This window comes from Drosophila arizonae, chromosome 2 (genome assembly GCF_054131065.1).
Source record: "Drosophila arizonae isolate 15081-1271.41 chromosome 2, UAZ_ARI_1.0, whole genome shotgun sequence".
In the NCBI taxonomy this organism is placed as follows: Eukaryota; Metazoa; Arthropoda; class Insecta; order Diptera; family Drosophilidae; genus Drosophila; species Drosophila arizonae.
Window position 1 is genome coordinate 4456993 of NC_142922.1, and position 25225 is coordinate 4482217.

The 25225-nt window shown below is 37.3% G+C and overlaps 1 protein-coding gene and 1 long non-coding RNA gene across 6 annotated transcripts in view; one reads left to right on the forward strand and one right to left on the reverse strand.

The window, feature by feature from the left end:
• The window catches only part of fru (sex determination protein fruitless), a 171478-nt gene that overhangs the window by 96663 nt on the left and 49590 nt on the right, over positions 1–25225 (reverse strand). The gene's annotated exons all lie outside the window — the stretch shown is intronic.
• On the forward strand, positions 7221–12450 carry LOC149270222 (uncharacterized). Of its 2 annotated transcripts, XR_016271250.1 has the most exons (4): positions 7221–8814; positions 8901–9430; positions 9555–10786; positions 10928–12449. It is a non-coding gene; the product is annotated as an uncharacterized LOC149270222 (long non-coding RNA). The 2 variants fall into 2 exon arrangements; XR_016271249.1 differs by having other exon boundaries at positions 7221–9430; positions 10928–12450.

A 25225-nucleotide genomic window follows, 5' to 3' on the forward strand; every position in this document is an offset into this window, starting at 1 on the left:
TGCTTATGCTCGCCAAGTAGGTGATATGGGGTATATTGGGTTCGACTTAAGGATCATGACTATATATAATCTTAAATAAGAAGAGAACTCAAAATAAATATCTTTCTTCTTTTTTTTTTTTTTGTACTTGAGAATGTCATTTATAGATCAAAGACAACACCTACTGGGGGCGTGGCACATTGGCATTAATATATATATAAGTGATTTGAACTTAAATATATATACTTTTCTAAGAGAAACAGTTTTTTATAGATCAGTAGTCGATCCTGCCAGATAATAAAGTAATCCATTGATAAATGTTATACTATATTAGGTCTAACATATGTATAAAATAAACTTATATATGCATTTACTCTACTATGAGAGAATACCTTCTAAAAGGGCATACCAATCTATATTTTGCATGGCTAAAAAAGCTAGCTATAGAAATTCAAAAGATGCCTTAAAGATTAAAGCAAAGTTACTTGAGTCAATATCATCTATAGACACTTCGTCTCCCATCTTATATTTCATCTCTCATCATCTCAACTCAACTTTCAGTCTTCGAACGAGTACTGAGCAGTTTATAACACTAGACCAATGGCTGTCTTCTTTTTGTTTATGCACATTGTTTGGTTTAGTTCAATGTGCGTAATTTACTTAGCCCAATTCGAAATTCCGTATAAAGATATTGTTTATGCGCATTTGAATTCCTGCAGCCTGGCTGCTGAATCGACTTGGGCGAAATTGCAGATTTCTGCGAGATGCTGCCAGGCAGCCAGGCAGCCAATTATGTCACCCACAAGTATTTTGAGCTGCTCATAAATTTCGTTTAATGAATTTAATTGCCTGTGCGCATAAATCTAAAGCGCTTCAGTTGAGTTTTTACCCAGAAAACAAAGCATTTCGGGCTTGGCGCCGCACCATTTATAAGAATCAACTGGAAATTGCTCTTGAAACTTTATAGCTATACGATTGTCAAATGCTCTACAATTAGTAAAAGGGAGGGGTATATACTTTAAGCTCGTTTGATACATTTTGTATTCAAACACTTTTAGATTTAGATTTGAAGCATTCCAATTAAATAGCTGAACATGGATATTGTATATAAATATTCTGAATATTTAAAAACTAGTTTTTATTTATTTTTATTTTTGGAATTGAGAATTCATAGTTTAATTTTGTTTTAATAAAAAAAAAACTTTTTTTAATTTATATATATTTTTTGAAATTCAGTAAAAGGTTTTTAAGTAAAATATTTATGATTGTAAAATGTATTGATGAAGCAACAAAAAATATATTACTTAGTAATTTAATTTACTGAAAATTATAAAATAAAATAATCTTCGTAATATATAAAATTTGAAATATCATTTTGTTCAATTCAAATAAATTAGAATAAAGACTATATATTTAATTGATAAGACTGGAATTTCATAAAATATATAATGAATTTGATATATACAAAATATATTTACAAGTCTGACAACCATAAACGAAATACTCGAAATACTCAGTGTATCTTGAAGCAAAGACGCATTGCAACGTTGACAGCGGCAACAAAAACAACAAAAAAGACATTCAAAAAATTCGCACATTTGCCCTTGAAAACAAATTTTAGTTGTTGCTGTTGTTGTTGCCTTTGATTGCCTTTGTTTTATTTTATTTATATTGTTTGTTTTTTTTTTTTTGGTGCGCTGTTTGCATTTTGTTTAACATTTGATACACACACACACACAAACAAAACATAAACGCAGGAAGACACGTCGCCAAAAATCTACAACAACAATAATAACATCAGCAGCAGCAGCAGCAGCAAATAAAATAAATGTTTTTGTTTGCATTTTGAATGCTTTGCATGTAATTTAAAAACTGGTCTAGTGGGGGCCCCGTTGCCGAGCGCCAGACCTTCGTTAACTTTGCCAAAATTATGCGCGCTGCCCTCAACAGACGCCCCGTGGCACCGCCCAGCCCACCTGGCCCGCCCCTCGACCCTAGGCTGCACCTAATGCCACGACAGGTCGTCGCGTAATTTATAGTTAAATATCGTAGAGCAACAGCAAACTGAAGAAATTAAGACAACTGCAGTGGGGAGTGATCGACTGGTAGATACCATAGATAAGGCGAGAGAAAATGAAATTTTGTGAGTGCACATGGAGAATGCAATGCGAAATTCCTTTCGAATAAAATAAGTCGTGTGTGAGAAGCTTGAAGATATAATATTGATAAATAGAAGAAGAAGAAGTAGTTGGATAAAGAAGGATATAAAGAAACTTTTCTATGTAAATTAAAAAAAAAAAAAAACTAAAAAAAGAAATCAGTAAACGTTTTCAGTTGGATCTATGGAAAGCGTGGAAGTTTTATAAACAGCGTTTTCGTTTTTTTTTTTTTTAGTATTGTATATTAATATATATAATACTATTATGTTGATTCATTATATTAAATTCCAGGAGAGAAAATTTCTTTTTTTAATATTAAAAGTTTAGATTAAAACCTAAACCTTCTTTAGATCTGTGTATAAACTACCAGTATGTAAATATACCAGTTTGGTTTTAGTTGAGCTAAGAGATATGCTATAGTAATACTTCTATATATAGGAAGACTTGTGCGAGTCATAAAGAGTGGGTGATTCTAAAGGCCAGGGCAGACATAGACTGAAGAGAAAGACAGAGAGAGTCATAAATAGGAAAAGACAGTGAATTATTTCATCTCTATCGCGTTTATCTCGAGCAAACGCCTGCTCGCAGCCAGTATACCCCAGCTTCACGCTCACTTTTTTAATGGGCAATAATGTTTTTGGCAAATACGGAAGTTTTTATTTCTTCGTTGCGTTTCTTTTTATTTCATTTTATTTAATTTTTTATTTTTTTTTGTTTATGGTTTTTTTTTTTTTTGCAAACTTTTTGTTTCTTCTGTTTTTTTCTCTTTTCAAATTGTAATAAATTTGTTCAGCATTTGTTGCAGTCATCGATCTGCTGATTTTAACGTTGTAGTTGTAGTTGTTGTCTTATTTAATTAATGTATTTTAGTTAATGTATTTGCTCGGGTTTGGGCCGCTGCATGAGAACAGCCTTCAAAAGCGTTTTCGTTATCGTTGCCAAATGTTTTTTTTGTATTCATGTTGTTGTTGTTGTTGTTGCTGATTTGCTTGACGACCTTTGCTATTTCGCAAAGCTTAGATTTTTTCAGCTTTATTTTTGCATATTTAGTTGTTGTATTTTGTTAATTTTTTGTTTTGTCTTCTTCTTGTTTTGGTGAAACATGTTTTGCCTGTGCTTACATAATCCATGACGCGATACAGTTTCAGATGAGATGCTGTGTCTCTGGCATTGTATTTCGCCTCATTTGAAGAAGTTTTCAGATGAATAATGCGTTCGAGACGTTAACATAATAGAAACCATTAAATTGATTGGGAAATTAATTAGGAGCTTTTTTTATGTTTCTCTTCGAGATCTGTGTGAAGCTTTCTGAGGCGATAAGATCTTCATGTTTAACTCAATGTGTCTGGGCATCTGGAGCATTCATATATATACTATTAAATAATATAAAAATTAATTTGGGGCACGTTTCAGGCAAATGGGAAGTTGGCTTAAACGTAATTTGTTCATATTTCTTTATGAGTAAATAATTAGGGACTTTTTAGGTAATTTTCAATTTGATTTGGATTAAATTCGCCTATATTTAATTATAGAAAATTTATGACATGATTTCTTTGAAGTTGTCAAACTATTTTTGATGCCAACTAAAAATGTTTTTTGCGCACTTAAATAAAATAGATAATAAATAAACCAGATAATGCAGTCAAGGGTAACTAACTAACTAACTAAAGCCAATACTTGTACATAGTTATACTATGTGAAATATCAATATATATATATATATATATATATATATATATATATATATATATATATATATATATTTTTTTTTTTTTTTTTTGTTTTTTTTTTTTTTTTTGTTTTTTTTGTTTTTTTTTTTTTTTTAATAAAGACTGTAGGATTTATTTTGATTGATATATTGATATATAATGTAGGGTCTATCTGTAGAGAACGTAAAAAGTTATCCATATACATATTGCACTGGTTATTTTTTTTTGTCTTACTGGAAGGGATAAAAATGTATGAAATACAAACATTTTTAGGATGAAGAATTTATATGCATTTTTTTTTAGTAGGCATTGCTTATAGAATTTTTTCAAATTTTTATTGCCTAGTGCAGAGAAGGTGAGCTAGTTAGTTCACTTCTATTAAATTTCTAGTCTATAGACTTAATGAACATGAATTGCTTGTCTCATTAAAATGGTATTGCGTAAAGACTCGGTGAAAATGTTTAAATATATTTATCATGTATAATATATTTGAGCTCTAATTTGAAGTCAAATTCTCTAATTTGCAAACTTTTTTTTATTTATTTATTTATTTATTTTTTTTTTTAAGAATTCATTTATTGCGGCTTTTGTCTTAGACTCTATAGCACAGTCATCGTAGCATTTGTTCGCTCCCTTCCGGTAATTTCATATAATTAGAAAATATTTTTATTGCATGCTTTTAGGCTATTTTCTAACTTTATGAACAATCTAATTATGAACAAGTGTCAAAAATTGCATGGGAGTTATGTGCTGAGGAGTAAAAAAATTAAAGGTAATGAAAAATGAATAAAAATAAAATATAGTTTTGTTAATTTAATTAACAAAATGAAAATAAATAAATAATAAAAATTTGTATAATATATTATTTATTAATTTTTTAATTTTATTAAGTGGTTACGTTAGCATTTAATATGTTTCTAAAGTTTTTTGAAGAGAAAGAGCACAACCTGAATCAGGGCTCTTTATGGCTCTGCAAGCTCCGTTTCATTCAATTTTACGGTTGATCAACAAATAGGTATTACCCATTATTAAGCGCTGCAGTTAAATTAGATATAAAGTACAGTTGTGTTTCGGCCATTGGCATATTCAAATTCAATTTAAGATATGAGTTCGTTGAGGCCGCGGCCAAGCTGCTGCTGCCTGACTTTTGTTGTCCCTAAGTGGCACATACATGGATCGCATGGACGGCGGCACCAATTAGCGAACAAGTTCGTCTTGATTTAATGCCTTGACTGCAGGGCAGAGCAGAGCAGAGCAGAGCGGGGCCGAGCAGAGCTGCGCAGCGCAGAGCCAGTAGCTGGCCAAGTGCGAGTGGCTGGGATGGATAGGTGCATTAACCTCTTGCGTAATGAACACCAACAGCGCCACCAACAGCGCGACAGGCAGGTCGACATTGCCACAGATGGGGGCAAGGTGGCAGTAGCTGAGCCACTGGCCGGATAGACATTTCTCTGTATGTGTGTGTGTGGGGGCCAGGAGGTGTTCCCTGTGCAGCCTGGCGCGCAGCTGCGCTGTAAAATTAGAATTTTTCTAAGCCGCACTCGAAGATGGCCAGTTAGCTGATAAAAGCTTTCGTCCCCTCTCTCTCTTCCTCTGTCTCTCTCTCTCTCTCTCTCTCTCCCTCTCTCTCTGGCTAATAGAATGAAGAGCGCTACAAAATAATTGCAAATAAAATGCAGCTAGAGCTTGAACTGCACCTGAAGCGAATGTCTTCTTCGTTCCAGAGCCAGGCACCTGTGCGCGTCGTTTAATTTCATACGAAAACAAACAGCCCAAGCGCTCAAGGAAAAGCACAAAAACAACTAACACACACACACACACATACACACATACAGATATACGTGGCACGGCGAGTGTACAACAAATGTTGCATGATAGCCGAACGCTGCGATGCGACGCGTCGCTTCTTCGCAACAAACCAGGGCCCAATGCAATGCGGCTCCAAAGTAACAGCATCGAAGAGCCGTTATCAATATCTGGTTTGTCCAGCTCACAGCTCACAGCGCGCAGCGGGCGACGGCCCAGCGCTTGGCCAGCTAGGCCATGCCAGGCCATGCTAGGCTAGGCCAGGCTAGGCTAGATAGGATTGGGCCAATGTACCTGAGTTGCAGCCACTTTGGCCAAGGAATGCGTTCAGTCGCGGACATTGCTTAACTGCAAATGCTGCCATTTATATGGCACAATAAACATTAGGTGTTGCCTGTTTCGCATGGGTGTGGGATATGATGTTGTTGTTGTCGTTGGCAGTGGAGTGTTATCCCGTGCCAGCGCTTAGTTAGCCAACGTTTTGTATGCCCAGCGCCTTTGTCTGTTGCCACCATCCAGCACGCCTTCCACACTCTCCCTCTGCCCTCTGCCTGCCTCCTGCCCAACGCCTCGTGCAACGGAGTTTTGTTGCCTTTTTCTATTAAAATTACCATCAAGATTTACATTTCAGTAGGCAACAGGTTCGAGTTCAGTTTCAAGTTTGGCTCTGCCTCTGCTGTGGACGCCTTTTAGGTAAAAATGTGGGCAGATCGCACAACAACAACAAGAGCAGCGAAAAAAAATTGAATGAGAAGAAGAAAACAGAAGGAAGCAGTCGACTCCTGCGGGGCGACAATACGGCTAAATGCTTTGGCCAGCCTCGCGCTGCCCACTTGTTTCTCAATGCAGCGCTCAAGTCAAGTGGAAAATTGTTGTTGTTGCTGCTTTTGTGGTTACCCTCATTTTGCATTTAATGCCCATTTTTAGCTGGCCTGCCACGCGGCATTAGCGGCAACCAACTGCAACAAATATGCCAGATTATATTTTGATTTGATCGCTCAAACGAGTAGCTAAAGTGAACAGCAAACTAACAGATTTTAATTGCACTAAATAAAATTTGTTTTATCGAGTTTATAAGTATATAAAGTACATAAATATTTTTTATTTTTCAAATAGAAACTTGGACAGATTCCAGCAACTTCATTATGAACCACTCGAGTTCAGCCTCTGAATGAATGAAGTTTTCTAAAATCTTGGCGATCTGGCACCACTCTTAAACTCCTAATCTATAAATTCGATAATAAATAAGCAATAGATATTACGAATATTAAGATTTTTCATCTTTGCCTTTAAGCTTTTGCGCATCATGATATACGTACATATATCGTAAGTAAATAAATTTTATAAATTATGAGCTTTATCAAAGTAATTGGAAATATAAATTTGCTATAATATAATAACCATCATAATTGACTTATTAAGTTTTATACATTGAATCCACTTAGAAGATCAGTATTTACATCTACATACATATATAGTCTAAGCTAAATTAAATTCATTAATCGGAATTAAAAACAAATATAAAATAATTTGTAAAAATGTTAAAATTCTGATTGCTCTGCAAATTGGAAAATGTTTGATGCAATCTTCATCTATATATATAAAAGAGAGTTGTGTAAAAGTGTCCAAGCACTTATAACTCGAGATCTGCTGGACCAATTTTCATGGTTTTTGATTTGTTGGATTTGTCTCCGCCACGAGTAGGTCAGTAGATCTTTAATATACTGAAAAAATTTGACGAATGCTTGAAAAACGCGGTTTTTTCCCTAAAGATTCAAATTTCCATTTATACTCAGTAGCCTTGACAACAGTGACAGTTTCGGTCCTGTATAGAAGTAAATAAACAAATGTAGTTAGTCTACGGCACAGCCTCGAGCAGACCTGACTATTCAACGAAAAAAAAAAAAAAAAACTATTCAACAAAAAAAAAAAAAAAAAAAAAAAAAGACTATTCAAAAAAAAATCAACAAAAAAAATTTCCAAATCAAAAAGAAAAATATTTCAAATCAAAAATCTGAAAAAATTCAAAAAAATCAAAAGATTAAAACCTGACTGTTCAAAAAATAAATAAAAAATTCAAAATTTGAAATTAAAAAAAAAAGTTAATTATTAAAAAGTGTATTTTGGCTTTTTATATTTTTGGACTTTTAAACTTTATAAATGTTTCAAATCAAAAATCTGCAAAAATTAAAAAAAAAAAATCAACAGATTAAAACCTGACTAATCAAAAATAAATAAAAAATTCAAAACTCGAAATTCAAAAAAAACAAGTAAGAAGGCTCCAGTCGAGACTGCTCGACTAGGAGATACCCTGAACCCTCCAAGCTGATATTCTAATCAGTCTGGACTTCTTTTATGCACACATACATACACATGCACTTATAAGCACGTGCTCTGCTGACTGCGCAGTTAGCAGCGACTGCGCTTGGGCTGCGCTGCAATGTGGGCAATAATATGAGAATTTATTTGTTGAATAATTTCTTTTGTAGACATACGATCTTAATGAAACTTTCAGAGCGTAATCATATGGTTAAAATATGTGTACATTCCAAAGCACAAGTCTCTAGTACTTGAAAAGTACTAGTACTAGTACTTTTACAAATTGGGGGAGAAGGGGGCGTGGTATCCAAAATCTGCAAATTACAAAATCTTTGTATCCACTAACTTTATATACAACCCAAATATGAAGTCTCCAGGTCTAAAAGTGTTAAAATTATGCTGAAAAAACCAAGTCGATTTTTCGATTATTCTCGATAAAAAAGTTATCGGACGAGTTATCGAAAAAATAAAGCAAACTTGTACTGCCTATGGTATACACGAGTATGCATGCCAAATTTCAGCTCTCTAGCTCTTATATCTTCTGAGATTCTTTTGCTCATACGGACGGACGGACGGACGGACGGACGGACGGACGGACGGACGGACGGACAGACGGACAGGGCTATATCGACTCAGCTCGTCGTGCTGATCAAGAATATATATACTTTATGGGGTCTGCGATGATTCCTTCTGCCTGTTACATACTTTTCACAAAACCATTATACCCTGATTTCCCATTTTCAATGGGTTCAGGGTATAAAAAAAGGTAAATTTTAAAAAGTGTATTTTTGGCTTTTTATATTTTTGGACTTTTACAAAAGCTAAATATCTCGAAAGTTCAGGTATTTGTTTGTCTCAAACATAAATTTGAGTAAATTATTTATATTTATATTTCTCTATTGTTTTATATGGTTTTGTGCGAGGGCAGTATTACTATTAATAAAAATGTCGCGTCCTAGAAGATCTAATCTTTCCCGTCGGACCCATAATGCAATTAGGCAACGGAATAGCGCTAGTCAATTATCTGACGAAGAGCGAGAAATCGCCCGAGAAAGGCTCCGCGTTAGTACCCAGCAAAGAAGGGCCTTAATTCGTGCTTCCCAAAGAGAGGCAGCCCGTGAAATGGCAATAAGAAATGGTTCAAGGATTGATTTGAATCGAGCAGCGTTTCGATATGATTGCACCATTGATTACAGCTTGAATCGTTTAGTTTGCATTGGACCAATGGACGTTGTTTGCCAAAATTGTGGCGCATTGAAGTTTGCTGGTGAAACGCCCGGTTTGTGCTGCCTTAGTGGTAAAGTGACATTGCCATTAGCGGTCACCATAGCCATTGCGTTCCCTGCTTTATGGCGAAACACTAGAATCACGACATTTTCTAGCGAACACTCAAAAATACAATGCCTGTTTCCAAATGACATAATTTGGGGCGGAAAATATTGGAGACGGATATTTAAGGTAATTTATGTTAAAAATTTTATTTTCTATGACTGCCAAAAAAAAATTTTGAATAATGTAGTTTGTTAGATTTCTGTAAATAGTGTTTGTAAATATAACTATAACTATGGCTTTGAATTTAAAGATTCAAGGCCAGATTTGCCATCGCATTGGATCATTGCAACCTATTGAAGATGCACAGCAAAAATTCTTGCAAATATACTTCATGGGCAATATGGAAGAACAACTTGACCGGCGTCAAGAAATGAACACAGCTATGAAAAGAGCAATTCTCCATGATTTGCATGCTTAGAAATTTAAACCAACCAAAACTGTGCAATGGAACGCGTTTGGTGATAAGAAAACTGATGAGCAATGTGATTCACGCGTTGATACTCAAAGGAAAATTTAAAGATGAGGAAGTTCTTATTCCTAGGATTCCGATGAGCTCAACAGATATGCCCTTTGAATTTAAACGAATTCAATTCCCGCTTCGTCTTGCCTTCGCCATGACGATCAAGTCACAGGGTCAATCTTTGACTATTTGTGGCCTCAATCTAGAAAATGCGTGTTTTTCTCATGGTCAATTCTACGTGGCATGCTCACGTGTTGGCAAACCATCCGCATTATTCGTTCTTGCACCTGACCAAAAAACGAAGAATGTCGTTTACCACAAGGTGCTTGAATGAAAATCCGATTAATAAATTAATCAGAGTGTATCCCAACCTGAACAACATAGCTTTCAACAATTTTTTACCTAGAAATAATATAGAGGGCAATGCAACGTTTGCCGGGCCAGCTAGTAGACTATAAAATTCAGACTGTTTGATAAAATTCTATAGAAATATAAATTTCTAAAATTTGAATGAAATGCTGTGTAAAATCTAGCATTAAATGATATGGAAATATTGCACTGAATTATATATCTATATATTATATTAAATACATATCTCGAATTTTTAATAAATATTAGCTCTGCATGGCCAAAAATTTACAAGCATTTGCTGCAGATATATAAAGCGATATAGAAATTCTTAGTTCATAAAGGATTTTGGTATATAAAAAAAGAAACCATTCAAGTTAAAGCCCTAAAAGTTTCCGATCTATGAACTGACTAGAAACTTCAGAAAAAACCTGTTAGTTTAAGCGAAAGCCCTAAAAATACCCATACAAATTTAATAACCATTTGTTTACTACTCACAGAACTTTTCATTTATATATTTATATACATTTTTTTTAGTATAAATATAAAGAAGCTTTGAGTCAAGTATTTGCAGAAATCTCAAATATATTGGCTAGATTTTATGACTAGTTGACCCATTGGCTGCTTTAAGTGGACTCGGCGCTCTCAGCCTAGCCTAAAAACAAGCAATTCTGGTAAGTAGTAGCTGGCCATAAGCCATTGAGATAGGCATTGAGTACAGCTCGAAGCTGGCTTGGTCATATGGGCGCGCATTGGAGACGTCAATCGGGGCTGTGGCAGTGCAATAAATTTAAATTTTATTTAACATTTTACAGGCACTCAAAAGGCATAAACGGAAATTTAAAGCAGGTACAGGCGGTAGCTGCAGCAACAGCAATTCAAACACAGCAACAACAGCAACGACAACAGCAACAACAACGATGCAAATCCCAAGCCCAACAAGGAAGCAATTGCGTTTGCTGCTGCTCTCCAGCCGTGCGCTGCTTTACGCATTAGGACATGCGTTGGGCATGGGGCGGAACGAGGGAGGGGCGGCTGGCTAGCTAACAGCACTCCATGGCATAAAACAATTTAAATATTGCCGCGCTGCACTTGCAACAACAGCACAAAATAATAACAGCAACAACAACAACAACAACAACAACATTGGAAACGGCAATGGCAACGGCAACGGCAACTGCAACTGCAGCAAACTTGTTTTTTGGGTTAAGAGCCAGATGCGAATGCATCTGCAATCTGAATCTTTTGCTGGCCCGCTGCTAATCTTCATTATCGCCAGCTGCATCACGATGATGAAGTTCGTCAAGCGGTGTCAGCTCTATGGGCAACTAACCGCAATCGCAGCGTAAAATCGCTGCCACAACCAGGCGGAAGATCAACACACACACATGTACACACATGCACACACACACACACGCATGTAGGCCTGGGCATTAGCCGCTGTCCGGACTGTCCATTCCCAGCCAGCGCCATGTTCATTTAAATCTACAACTTTTGGAGGGACGACAAGTTGACTTGAGACCCGCGACTGGACCTCGCATGGGTCTCCCTGCATGTGAGAAAATTGCGCACTTGAGAACCTACGGCAATAGCAGAGGATGAGGATGACGATGAGGATGAGGAAGAGGCAGAGGAACGGAGAGAAAATGAGAGAGATGGAGGCCCGTTCTAGACCCGTTCCAGCTATCAAGTGAAAATTCCTTGGGCAAGAGCTTATCGCGAATTCATTATTGAAATAATTCGCAACTTGAAGGCCCTATAGTTGCATAACGGTAAATGGCCAAGGGATCTAGACAACGGCTTAATGAAAATTGAATTTTATGTTTATTAGACGCAGCCGGGCGCAAACCGAAAAAGAAAAAAAAATAGATATATAAAACTACAGACAGCCCTCGACACACACACACATGTAACCTTTTCAAATATGCCAGACCGGATCGGAACGGTCCGGGTCTCAGCCCATGGGCAGCCAGATGCCAGATTCTAAATGGTATTTGGTGGACCTACTCGTCGTTGGCCATAAGACGCGACGCGAAAGACCGAAAGATAGCGGACCATCGTCCACCATTGCCATTTTCCTGTCCCAACAAGCAACAACAACAACAACAACAACAAAATGAAGAAGAAGAAGAATAAGAAGGGGCAGGCGGCAAGCAGCAGGGGGCCCCGTGCAACGGCAACATGTTTCCCTGATAAGTGAAATAAAAGTAATAGAATCCAATAAAAAGCCGACTGCATATGGCAGACAATTTCAATACGCTATAGCAAATGGGTCGATTACAGGGTATCTTCAATATTGCTAAACTGTTTATAACTATCTACAACTTAAAAAATATATAAAAAAAATGTTTTATTTCAATAATTTTAATAATATTAAAATCTTTATATATATATATATTAATTTACTTTATTTATATTTGTAAGTTTTAATGTTTGTTTTCATATTAAATTTATTATATTAATTTATATAACTGCTTCATTCTCATGTGAGTCTAAGTTAGTTAGTCTTAAGTTATAATCTCTAATAAAAGCAAATTCAATTTAATTTAGTATGTTAATATTATCTTATTCAATTTATTAAGAAAAATTAAACAATTTCATAAGTCTATTGTTTTTTTTTTTTTTTAAATATATTTTTATTTTTTTATTCGTCTTATTTATTTTTTAGGAATGTCAAGTAATGGGTCACTTTAAACTTTATTTATAAAAATAATAATAAAATAAATATATTTTAAACATATTTTTAAAATATTTTTTATTAACATTGTTATCAGCATACGCTAACATTATGTTATTATTCTCTTAAATACATTCATAAATAAAATTTATTTTGTGGCAAACTGTCTAAGAAATTGTATCGAGCCGGCCAATCACATTACAATCCAAGGGACAGCGACATTTAGAACCCGCCAAAGAACCAGGCGAGTTTCTACACACACACACATGGTCGCACAATTACATGAAGCCGGTCGATGCAACTAGGAAGCAAACTGATCTGGCCTGCAAGCTAGAAAGACCTTGGTATGGGGCATGCCGGCCTGAGCCCAATGCAACGAGCTGCAACGGCAACCTGCCACACGCGGCCTACGTAAGTGGCAAGATCGCACACAGCCGCCCGAGCTTGCCACTAAAGGATGCCAAGCGAAAGGTGGGCAGGTACAGGGAGAGAGAGACAGAGAAAGAGAAAGAGAGAGAAGGAGAGCGAATGAGAGAGAGGGGGCGATATGCACATGTGCGCATAGGTCCAAACGGGCTGCATGTGGGTTGCTATAGCTGCTCTGGCTGCTGCCACAGTTGCTGCGGCTGCCATGCCCCCAAGTTGTTGCATTGATTTAGCAAACATGCATTTTTATAGCCTTACAACGCGCCCAGGCAACAACAAGTTTCTCTATTATTTATTCGAGGCTAGCGGCCACAGTGCACTCCAGAATGCACTGTTTCTTCTGCGAGCCTTCAACTTCTTCAACCTCTGCCAAAGCTCTGCCCGCGCGCTCCTCTGATTATTGTGATAGCAGCTGCAGCCGCCGCCTTGCCCCTTGGATTAAAGTGTTATTAATGTTTATTATGCCTGAATGAGTTTTAATGTCTGCCGAAGTAATCATTAAAATGTTGTTAAAAGAAATTTGAATAGCAGCAGCAGCCGAAGCAGCAGCAGCAGCAGCAGCAGCATGTGAGAACAGCGATCACACATTTTGTTCGTTTTTTCGTTTTTTGGCCAACATTGTCTCTGGCCCCACTGTAATTGGCCGCCAACTCTTGGCGCAGTGGCAGGAAGAGCGTGTACTTTATTTTGATTGGAGCTGCCATGGAATTTCTTTTGTGTGTTCGCCAGAGATTTTTTAATGATCGGTGACAGGATTATTAAAGTCATTAAGCGGCCACTTGCAGTTGTTCTCGTTGTTGTTGTTCAAGTCGAGTTGTTGTCGTTGCTGACTTGTTCTCAATGGCGGGGCTAATAATGTTAACTGTAACTGGCAATGGCAGCAGTAAAAGTTGCATCGCCCGCTCCTATGCTCATGCAGATGCTGATGCTGATGCTGATGCTGATGCTGATCGCCTGCATGCAGATGCCTTTGACATGCCTCACATGTAACATGTATAACTGCACTGCCGATCATTGAGATGTTGGCTTATGGCTTTGATATAATTACTGATTTCATCTGCCAGCCATATGCGTATATAGAAATATTTAAGCCTAACTGGCTTAAGCTGTAAATTTCAATCAATATGCAATTATAATATTGTTACTTGACTCAGCTGCAATGTTTGAGAAATCTCCGCTTTAGCTTGCCACACATATCACTACAACAAAAACGAACCTAATTCAGTTTCTGTTTCTTAGATAGTTTATCTTTGTATCTTATTCAAGGCCAACACCTCAGTCAGTTGGTCCATAAGTTAGTTAGTCAATCAGTTAAGCAACTAGTCAGTCAGTTAACTGTAGAGACTCTGGTCCTCATTCAGTTAATCATATAGTTGTACATTGCAGTTAATGAAGAATAGTCTAGCATTCAATGGTATTCAAACAGTTAATCAATCAGTCATTCAAATAGTATTCATACAGTGAGTCAGTGATGGATCAGTCACAGTGATCAGTCACTTTGGCTCGTCGTCAATCAGACTCTCAAATACCCTTCAGTCAGTAAGTCAATCACTTAATCAATCATAAACTCATTCAGTCAGTCAGGTCATGTGAAAATCGATAGTCAGTCACTCAATCAGTTAGAAAGTCAGTCAATCAATTAGTCATTCTGATCAGTCACTTTTGCTCTCAGTCACTCATAGAGTCTTCAGTCAGTAAGTCAATCAATCAATCAATTTTTCAGTCGGTCTTTCGACAGTCAGTAAAGGCATTCAATCGTCAATCATTCAGTTGTTCACTCAACAAATGATGACTGACTGATCAATCCTGCTGATTAGCTGATACAGCCAGTAAGTCAATCACTTAATCAATTACTAATTTGAGTCCTCTGACAAACAGTCAGGCAGTCGGCTCGATTAGCCATTCATTCAGTTCAGTTCAATCCATTAGGCAATTAGTCAATCAATCAATCAAATTATTGATTCGCTTAGTAAATGAGTTCCGCCAATCAATCACAGTAATATTCTAAATAAAAGTTGCAGCTAATGGCGTCAAAATATGAATAGAAAATTTTGATTGACACTCAGTAATTGCACTTTACACTTTCTCTAATTAGAGGCCAAGTGCTCGACGGACGTCTAGATAAATATGAAATGCACAGCAGGCCTAGTCCCGTGTTAAGAATTTACCAATTGGCACATTTTGAACAGTTTCAGTTCTGTTCTTCTTCAAGATAGAGTCCTATTCTGCGTTATGAAAAGGATACTATCAAGAATCTGTCAAATATATTGGCTCAATCGAAATGTAAATAAATTAAAATAAAATATATAGAAATCGATCGATATATATATGTATATACGTTATACGTATATTCTTCTTTCTATTTACAGCTGGTGTATAGTAAAAGAGAAAAGCTCGAGCTTACTCGTTTCACATTCTCAGATGTAATTGATTTGTATAATTTATATATTTAAATACAAACTGATTCTCGGCAAAAGCTTTCGAATTTTTAAAAAAAATTTTAACCCAATTTTAATTTTTATTACCATTTAAAATTTTTTTTTATATTTATTTTAAAAAATATATATTTAGTTAATATTAATTTTAAATTTAAATTAATTTTTAAATAAACAAATTTTTGGTTGAGATTAAAAATTATTTTTATTTATTTAAATTAAATTTTAAATGCAGTTCATTTTTATTTCAATTGAGTAATTACAATAAATTTTTTTATTTCAATAATTTTTTGTAGTAGTATGAATACCTTAAAAAAAATTAATTCCAGATAAACTCTATTCAGGCAGTTTTGTGAAATGGAGAACATAAAGACTACATTCCTAAGCTTAATATTAAAGAGTTTAAATAGAAAATCTGAGAAAATCTTTCTATTCAACTATGAGTGACGTATTAAACAACCGACTTCAATACATTCTACATTTTCTCTTTAACAAATAGAATATTCATCTGGCTGTTCGCACCTTCTGCAACCAAACAGATCGGAAAAATATTCCCCTTCAAGTGCAGCAGCGGCACCGGCAGGAGTTTTCTTGACAGGCAGCATTAATGTTGGCACGTTTATCAAATTGCAGTTTACAAAAGGCTGCCAGGAGTTGGAAGGCGTGCCACTTTATTACACAGCTCATAATGCCGGCAGATGATAAGCCGAATGCCGGCAATATTCGAGCGAAATAAAAGAAAGGAAAACTATTCGTTGTTGGCTCAAATTGTGTGATGTAATGACACGCACGAGTGCCTGGCGCCAGGCACGCCCACTCGCCACGTGCGCACCAGCTGCAGCTGGAGATGAAAGCATAAAAACGATGCCTTGGTCAAGGTCAGCTGCAGCTGCAGCTGCAGCAGCAACGCCAGCAGCTGAAGTCAAAAGCAAAAATGAGAAAGCAGCAGGCGAAAGAGCTTTTCGAGTATATATTGGCCAAAGAGTAAATGATTTAAGGCAACGTAGATGGCCAAGAGCAAGAGTGGCAAATAAAATGGCAAAACTAGCCAAATGGCTAATTTAATTGCACGGCATTATGGTACTTAAGGAGGAGATCACATGCTGACCGTTAGATGGCCAACACGACAACGACGACAAAATGGAGCACAAACGTGGCTAATTGTAAATTGTTGCAATTTAAATTGTTGCAAAAAGAACAGTAAGCAGCGGCAGCAGCGGCAGCTAACTGGCAACGGCCGGCCACATCTATGGGCCATAAAAATGCAGTTAAGGCCTAAAAGCGATTGTTGCATGCCAACAACTGCAACTGCAACTGCAACTGCAACTGGCACTTATTGAATGGCCATCGGCTGGGCTGTCTCCTCGTGGGCCCCACAATCGTTAAAAGGCATCGTTAAAGGGGAACAGGCGTCGTAAAAATTTGCGCATTAATAAACATTATGCGAGTTGCGACAGCCAGCAAATGAGGCGACACGTTGCCAGCCAATCTGATGCAGATGCTGCCGCTGCCGCTGCCGCTGTTGCCGCTGCTGGCTGCCACAGAGATGCTCCACCTCCGTTGCGAGCAGCTGCCATGCAGCACAGTTATAACGATCGCCAGCAACAACAACAACAACAGCTACAACAACATTTAACGATGCGTTTATTGATATCGTCAACGTCTGCGACAGGGGCCGGCGACGTGAGGCGACGATCACAGCGAGTCTCAATTTTATGCGCCGTTGCACTGGGCTTTATCTCCGTTATCAATGCGCTTAGAAATGTATATATATTTTTTATGATCAATGTAATTAATTGGCAAACGTAACTAATATCGGCAACAAAGTCGCCGATTGGCCAATTGCCAATGTTCTGGCCGTAACACAGCTCGAACTCGAAGGCCTTTACGATCCGCATTAAGTGCCCGTCGATTTATGGGCGAAGAAAAGTCTCCTTAAATTGTGAGAGCAATGCAGCTAGGCTGGAACTAGGGGCTAATGGAGCTATACATATATTCTGGCTCATATGCAAACCCTTTATATATGTTCATATATCTTGGTTAAGGATCTAGCGTAAAATAGTTAAGAATAAGAAATTGTTTCAGACTCGTAGGGAAAAGTGGTTTTTGTACAATGTCAAATAAGCAATACAGTAAAGAATGCCTTAGCAAAAATATTTTAAATTATATAAATATATTAAATATAGTATAAAATAATTTATAAGAATTAAGGTCAGCCAGTACAATAGCATATCATGATCTGAAAGTGTTTGTTATAATGATAAGAAACCCTATATACCCGGATTAACTATCCCAATGGGACACTAAAATTCTTGGGCTTTGAACAAATCTATGAATAGATTTTGTAGAATTATTTATGTGATATATTATAAATATATTAACTGTAATATATAATAATTTATATAAATTAAGGTTAGCCATTTACAATAGTATACCATAGTCTGAAATTGTTTTTTATAATAAAGAGAAACCCAATACACCCTGATTAACCACTAACCAATGGGCAATTTAAGTTCTTAAGCACAAAACAAATCACATGGATGGATGACAGACTTCTAACAATGTTTACAAACTGAATGCTCATTTCTAAAATTGCATTTACTAATTGATATTTTTGACTTGCAAAGAATGATTAAAGTAACGTTCTGTCGGTTATCTAAAAGGTAAACAATTTTTTATTTTCATTGTGGCAAACGCCAATGTCAATGCCAATCCCAACTTTGGCATTCAAAGCACAGCAAACGCTACGATTTCCCAGGCAATACGAAGAATGAGAGAGCAGAGTGAGCGAGAGAGTGAGAGGGGCTTCAGAAAATACTTCATCACATTTCCCATGGACGGCCATTTATGGCAGTGAATGCCAGGCCGCATGCCGATCTGCGAGGCGGCCTTTTCTAACTGTCCCTCTGACAAAATGCCGCAACCTGCAAGTGTAACTGACAACCGATGGCCCAATGGCCATTGACCAGGCCAATACGCGGCGAGCGCGAGAGCACGAGAGCGAGCGAGCGAGATAGCAGAATATTATGAGCGATACGTAGAAAAAATAAATCAAATTTTCTCATCAATCTCATCGAACATGAAAATGCACTTTCAAAACGCATTAAATAAACCATAACGGCACGCATGCGCAGCACAGCACCACAATGCAGCACAGTGCACCACAGCAGCAGCCCAGTCAGGGCGGTGCTGTGGAGAGTGGAACGAGGGTGAGGGGGGCCAAGTGCAGGCCGAGGCCGCGTAAATCTTTCACTTTGAGCAAAATGCAGCACAGCTAACTGAGGCTAACTGGAAAACTAGCGGCAACAAATAACGTAAACGATAAATGCGCATGCGCAAGTGCAACAGCAACAGCAACAGCAACAGGCAATAGGCCAACCAACAACTGGCAACATGGGGCAACTGGCCACAGCGAGAGACGCGGCATTTGCTGTGGCCCGGCCATATTTGGCATTGGCTTTGCCAACTGCCCAAACTAAAACCCAAACCCAGACACGTTGCAGCTCTGCTGACAAATTGCTGCAGCCGCCTCCTGCTGCAGTTGCTGCCGCTGCTGTCGCTGGTGCTGCTGATGGTGGTGCTGTTGGTGGTGCTGTTGTCGCCAACATCAGCTGCGAATGCAGGTCCTCCGGCCAGCATGGCGCACAAATTTGGTAGCACGCCGTGCGGCGGCAGTCAAAAGCGTCCAATAATTCATAACACAGCCACTGTTGTTGTTGTTGTTTTTGTTGTTGTTGCTGCTGCTTCGATTGCTGCTTCGGCTGCTGTTGCCAAAATTGGCAAGAGCCGCTTGATAAGCCGCCGTTGCACACAGTCGCCAGTTGGCAGTCGGCAGTCGCTGCGCTGCGCTGCCACGGCGCGTAATAAATCTGTGCAATTTGTTGCACGCTAATCGCGCCATCGACTGCGGCTTTCAATTGAAAGTAAGTATCTATCGGGCTTATTGGCTCGCAGGTGTTTCGACTGCCCAAAACGAGCGCAACAAAAAACACGTTTAGTGGGCCAAATAAATCAACAAACTAATTATAAACAATATACAGGCGATGCTACTGGCCTAAAGCCCATCAATTAAGTAAATTAATAACAAATACTTAGCATTAGAAGATGACATTCATATGCTGTTCAATACAAAAATGGAAGTAGCTTGATATCCGTATCCATATGTTAGACCGTTCTTATCCTTCTTCTTAGTCATACTCCATTTGTCTCTTATATAAGGTAAAGCTCAGCATACACATATTCTGTTAGGTTTATATACCCTTAGCTCCATTCATATCATATCCATGTCTATATCCATTTTCTTATACATATCAACCATCTTCTTTTATATATGCATCCATTTTAATATTCATATCCTTATCTCTATCCATATCACATCTTTATCCACATCCATATTAATATTCATATCCTTATCCCTATCCATATCACATCTTTATCCATATTCATATTAATATTCATATCCTTTCCCTATCCATATCTATCTTAATGTTGATATTCTTATCCCTACCTATAATATGTCATTATCCATATTCACATACTAATCAATATCCACATCACATTCATATCCATATTCATTTTCTTATATATGTATATATTATAGTTTCATATCCTTATCCATATGAACATTTACTTCTTTATCCGCATCTATATTCATATCCATCTATATCCTTTAGTTTCAGCATATTGTTTAGAGAAAGTGCATCTACGTTATCCGTATTATTCTTCATATCTTTATCCGTATTATATGCATATTCTTCAATTTCAAAATCTTGCCTAAAGAAAGTGAAGCTAAAGGTAGTTCCCTTATCTTTATCCGCATCCATACCCGTAAATCTATATTCATATTTCTATCTGGTTCTTGAATAGAAACTGAAGCTAAATGTATATTTATCCTTATACTTATCCCTATCCATATTCATATTCTTATTTAATTAAATTTCATTCATTTCAATATATTTCCTATGTAGACAACCCTTCATTCCTCCACACTAGAAGCAATACCTTGTGTATATTCAATTTCATCAAGATGTCAGAAATGAACCTTATCCATCTGTTTGGCCATAACTTATCAAAAGGTTTCCTTCGCCCTCACCGAAAACAAGCCGGACTTGACAACTTTTTGTCCCTCTTCCGTTGGCTCAACATCGTTCGCTCGGCCGCCTGCCATATCTTGCTTTACAGTCTTTGGCTAATAATAACAATAATTTAGCCAGTAAATGAAATTAACATGCATTACACAACAGTCAAGCGGCCAATAACGGAACAAACCTGCCATTGATCCTTGGGGCGTCCCATTGGGCGGCTGCAATTGCAATTGCTATTGCAATTGCGATGCCAGCAAAGTCGCCAACTGCGTTCCCTAACTGACTGGCTGATTGAGTTGGCCCGCATCGCAGCGGACGGGCTGGCCATCAATGAAACTTCAACTCCCAGTTGCTGCATGCTGTGGGTACTGCTAACGGTATCTAGCCACGGAAACCCATCCAGAGAGAGGAGCCAGCGCTGCCCCGCCTAACGCCACCTACCACCTCTGTCTGCCAGCCTGCTTGCCTGCCCATCGGCTCTTTCTAATGGCGCACGCATCGCATTTGCCGCCTCAATGGCCAGCTGACTGGCCAGCAACAAAAATGCACCGGGATGCACTTCTTTTGCTGCTTCGCCTCTGACTTTAACTCTTTCTCTGTCTCGCTCTTCTTTGCCTCTCTCTTCTCTGCCTCGAGTGCTGCCTCTTGTCTGGGCGCCATGGCGTATGCATTTTTTATGTAAATTGATTTTTTTCTGTTTCTGTTGTCTCTGCTTGTTGTTCTCGTTCGCTGCTTTTCATTAGTTATGATGGATGATGTTGGAAATTATTTAAATATATTCAATTAATAATAGCAAATGTTTTAGCTGACACAAAATAAACAACAAGTGCCAGAGCAAAGACGACTTGTTATTGTTGCTCTTACTTAAGATTTTGAAAAGCTGGACAAAGGATTAATCTATGTTTGACTAAAGTAAAGATACCCTATTTTAATGCTAATAAGAAATATAATTACAAAAATAACTGTAAAAATATATATATAAAAAAAAAAATAATAATAAATAATAATAATAAAATAAATAAAAAATGTATTAATATAAAATATTAATAAAATATCAATATGAATAAAAAATTTTTTTTTTTAAATTGTGATTATTCATAAGTTGAAAATTATGTACACAAAAATTTTAATGAAATCTTGTAATTTTAGGCCAAGAGACGTAACCCATGCCCATAGATTAGGTAAAAATAATGAGTATGGCATACAGATCTGTAAAACTTATAATTTAAAATTCTAATAAATGCTAAAACTGAAGGAAGTGATCATAACTAAACCACTTCTTCAGTTTATTGATTAAAAATGGAAAAAATTGATTGATTTAAAAATAATGTTTGCTCATAAACCTTAATAATAGTTTCTCAAATTTCCAAAAAATTTTGTTTTAAATTTTGATCTATTTATTTATTTTGTTTTCTCATATTTTTAAATAGGTTTTTTCATCATTTATTTTTCTTAAATTTTTATTATTTCAGACAAATATTTATGAAATTCCCATGCGCTTTTGGTTTAAGTCTCTTAAATATATAACCATTTCATTGGCCTTCCGGCAGTTGAGTTAAGACTTACATGACGACTTCAAGTCGGTTACATAATTACGCATACGCCACGTTGAGCCCATAACAAATATTGTCACACAGCCAGAAGACAGAAGGTCATTAATGACGTTTTAATTATGACCATTTTATTTACAGCAGTTGGCAAAAGTTAATAAATGCATATTTGAGGCAGGCACTCGAAATGGCCATGAATTGAGAGCAGGCCAATAAAGTGTGTGGCAGAAGTCAAAGATAAAGGCATGAGGAATGGGCTAGAGAAGGGGCAGAGCAGAGATTGTTGGGCGAACATGAAAAGCGTGAAGCAGACAATCAATAAATGCACAGCTGAGCTGAGCTGAGGCGCTGTGGCAACAGGTAAAGGCAATTACCAATTGTCCTGAGACTCTGTGGGACTTCCTGCTGAAAATATTGAATGCCAAACAAAATGCAATAAAATAAATGAAGCCAACAACAGGGAAAAAAGGCAAAGACAAAGAGACCACGAATATGATTTACATGCAGCAACTGCAACTGCAACAGCAGCAGCAGCAGCAGCAATTGCAGCAACATTTGCCGTTCATCGTGCAACGTTTGCCACCTGTTCCTGTTCGCTGCGACTTAGTTTGCCGTTATTGTTGCCTGGTTCTGCCTTGCCTTCCATATCGTTAGCTAATTTTATTGTTACAATAACTGTTGTTGCCGCTGCTGCTGCTGCTGCTGCTGCTGCTGCTGCTGCAGTTGCTGTTGCTGCTTTTGCTGCCTATCTTTCGTGTATCTTACGACCGGCCTTGTTTATATCAATTCTATTAAGCACAACAGCTAGCCCCAGCTAGCCTCCATCTCCATCTCGCTCCATCTGCATCTCTCTTTCGCTCTCTCGCTCTGCTGCTCTACCACTCTCCTTTCAGCATGTGACTAATCATGCACAGCCAATCATGCCACAAGTTTATTTATTTTCACATTGCATTTGCAATAAGCAACAACAACAAAAAAACTGGGTAATCCACTTGAAAATTCCTCGATTTTTGCTAACCCTGTTTATTGTTGTTCCTCATGCTGTTGTTGTTGTTGTTGCTGCTGTTGCTGTTGCTGTTGCCTGTTATCGGCTAGCTATCAACGCCGCTTGTACTCGTTATTGTTGTTCGCTGTTATGTTTGTTACGTTTCTTTTGGCTGGGCATCGACTTGCTGTTGCCTGTTGCATCTTATAAAGTGAGTTATCTGCTGGGCTGTCGTGTGGCATTGGCCAAAGTAAATGTACGATATTCTCTTGCTCATTCTTTTTCTTTCATTATTTGCACTTGTTCTTGTCACGTGTGTGTGTCTGTGTGTGTGTGTGTGTGACTTTACCGCTAACAGCGCTCTGTTACTGCTGTCACCTGGCCGGCCGTTATATGTCCTTGAAAGAGTTAACTGTAATTGATTACTGCTAAAGACGGTGTGTGACTGGGAGCTAATACGGTGAACCCTCTCTCTTAAAGGAGCACCCGGCAAGTATAGCTTTCTTAAAAATTTTTAAATAAATATTAATAATTTTAAATAAATATTAAATTTAAAATAAAGCTAAAATTAATATTTTAGCCTTTTTTTTTGCTTCTGTTCTTTAAGCTGTAAAATTAACTTAAAATTTATTTTTCAGCTTTAAGCAAGTTTAGCTTACACCTAAAAATCTATAGAATAGAACTGTGAAAAGAGTTCAAATAGAAAGCTGCGTCGTTTTACTTATAAAGCTTTTTAAATCAGTCCTTCAAGCTCTCAAATCCTATTTGGTATATCTAAAATTTTAGCTAGAGTTGAAAATCTATAAATCTATAACAAGAAGTGATTCAGATAAAAAAAAAAAACATTTTTTAAGCCACTATTAATACTTTTGGGCATATTTCCAGCTTGATTTCCAATTTTTAGACAACTTCCATAAATAAATACTCCACATTTGCTGCCTTACATGATAATATCCCAGCAGATATAATAATTTCCCTCAGTTATAAGTATGAAATCTAAGCAATATGAAGTAAATATTTTTATTGCGTGTTTGCGTCTTAAGCTGCTGACCTGATTCAGGTTAATGCGGCTGTCATGAGAAATGGATTTACTGAAAAAAAGGTCAAAAATATCATTTGTATTGTGGCGGCATTGACAGCAAGCAGATAGCAAATATATAGAGCGAAGTTTGTGCTGAAAAGTCATTTGTAAAATGCCAAGGAAGAAAAATGGAGCACGAAATATGAGGAAAATATATACAGTCAAAAATCCGATTATTATCTTTATGTGATATATGGGCAAGTATTTGTTCTCTACTCTCCAGCTCATCATAATCATATTTATATAACCTGGTATTCTCTTTATATATGATATATGGAACAGTATTTGTTCTCTGCTCGCCAGCTCATCATAATTGAAATGAAGCTTGGAATCTAACTGAAGCAATCTTCAAATTGGCCGCATAAATCTTGATGGTGCATCTCTTGGCCCGGCTATTGGCTAAGCTGTCAGCTGTTGGCCAAGCAGCAGAATACAGTTAGATTGAAGCTGGAGCAGGAGCAGATGCCAATGTCGATGTGGATGCCACTTGCTGTAAATGTGGCAAATGTCGAATGCAGAATACAGAGTGCAGAATACAGAATACAGAATAGCGAGTAGAGTGTACGGAGAGAAGAGAATACAGAATGCAAGCCAGCGTAATTGATAAAGACCGACAAATCCGTTGATGGCAATGTTAATGCCGCGCGCTATGCGCGATCGCAGCTTGGTCAGGGTTTGGGCCAGGCTGGCGGCCGGGCTTGGGGCCGGGCTCAATGTCGCTGTGAAACGATCTTGTTGATGGCAGGAAGACAAAGACCTAAGATTGCCTGTTAATGCTAGGCGAAACGGTTCGATGTCTCCTGATGACGCGTGCAGAACCTGTTGGGCTGATCTCGTTGTTGTTGTTGTTGTTGTTGCTATCGAACAGCGTTCGA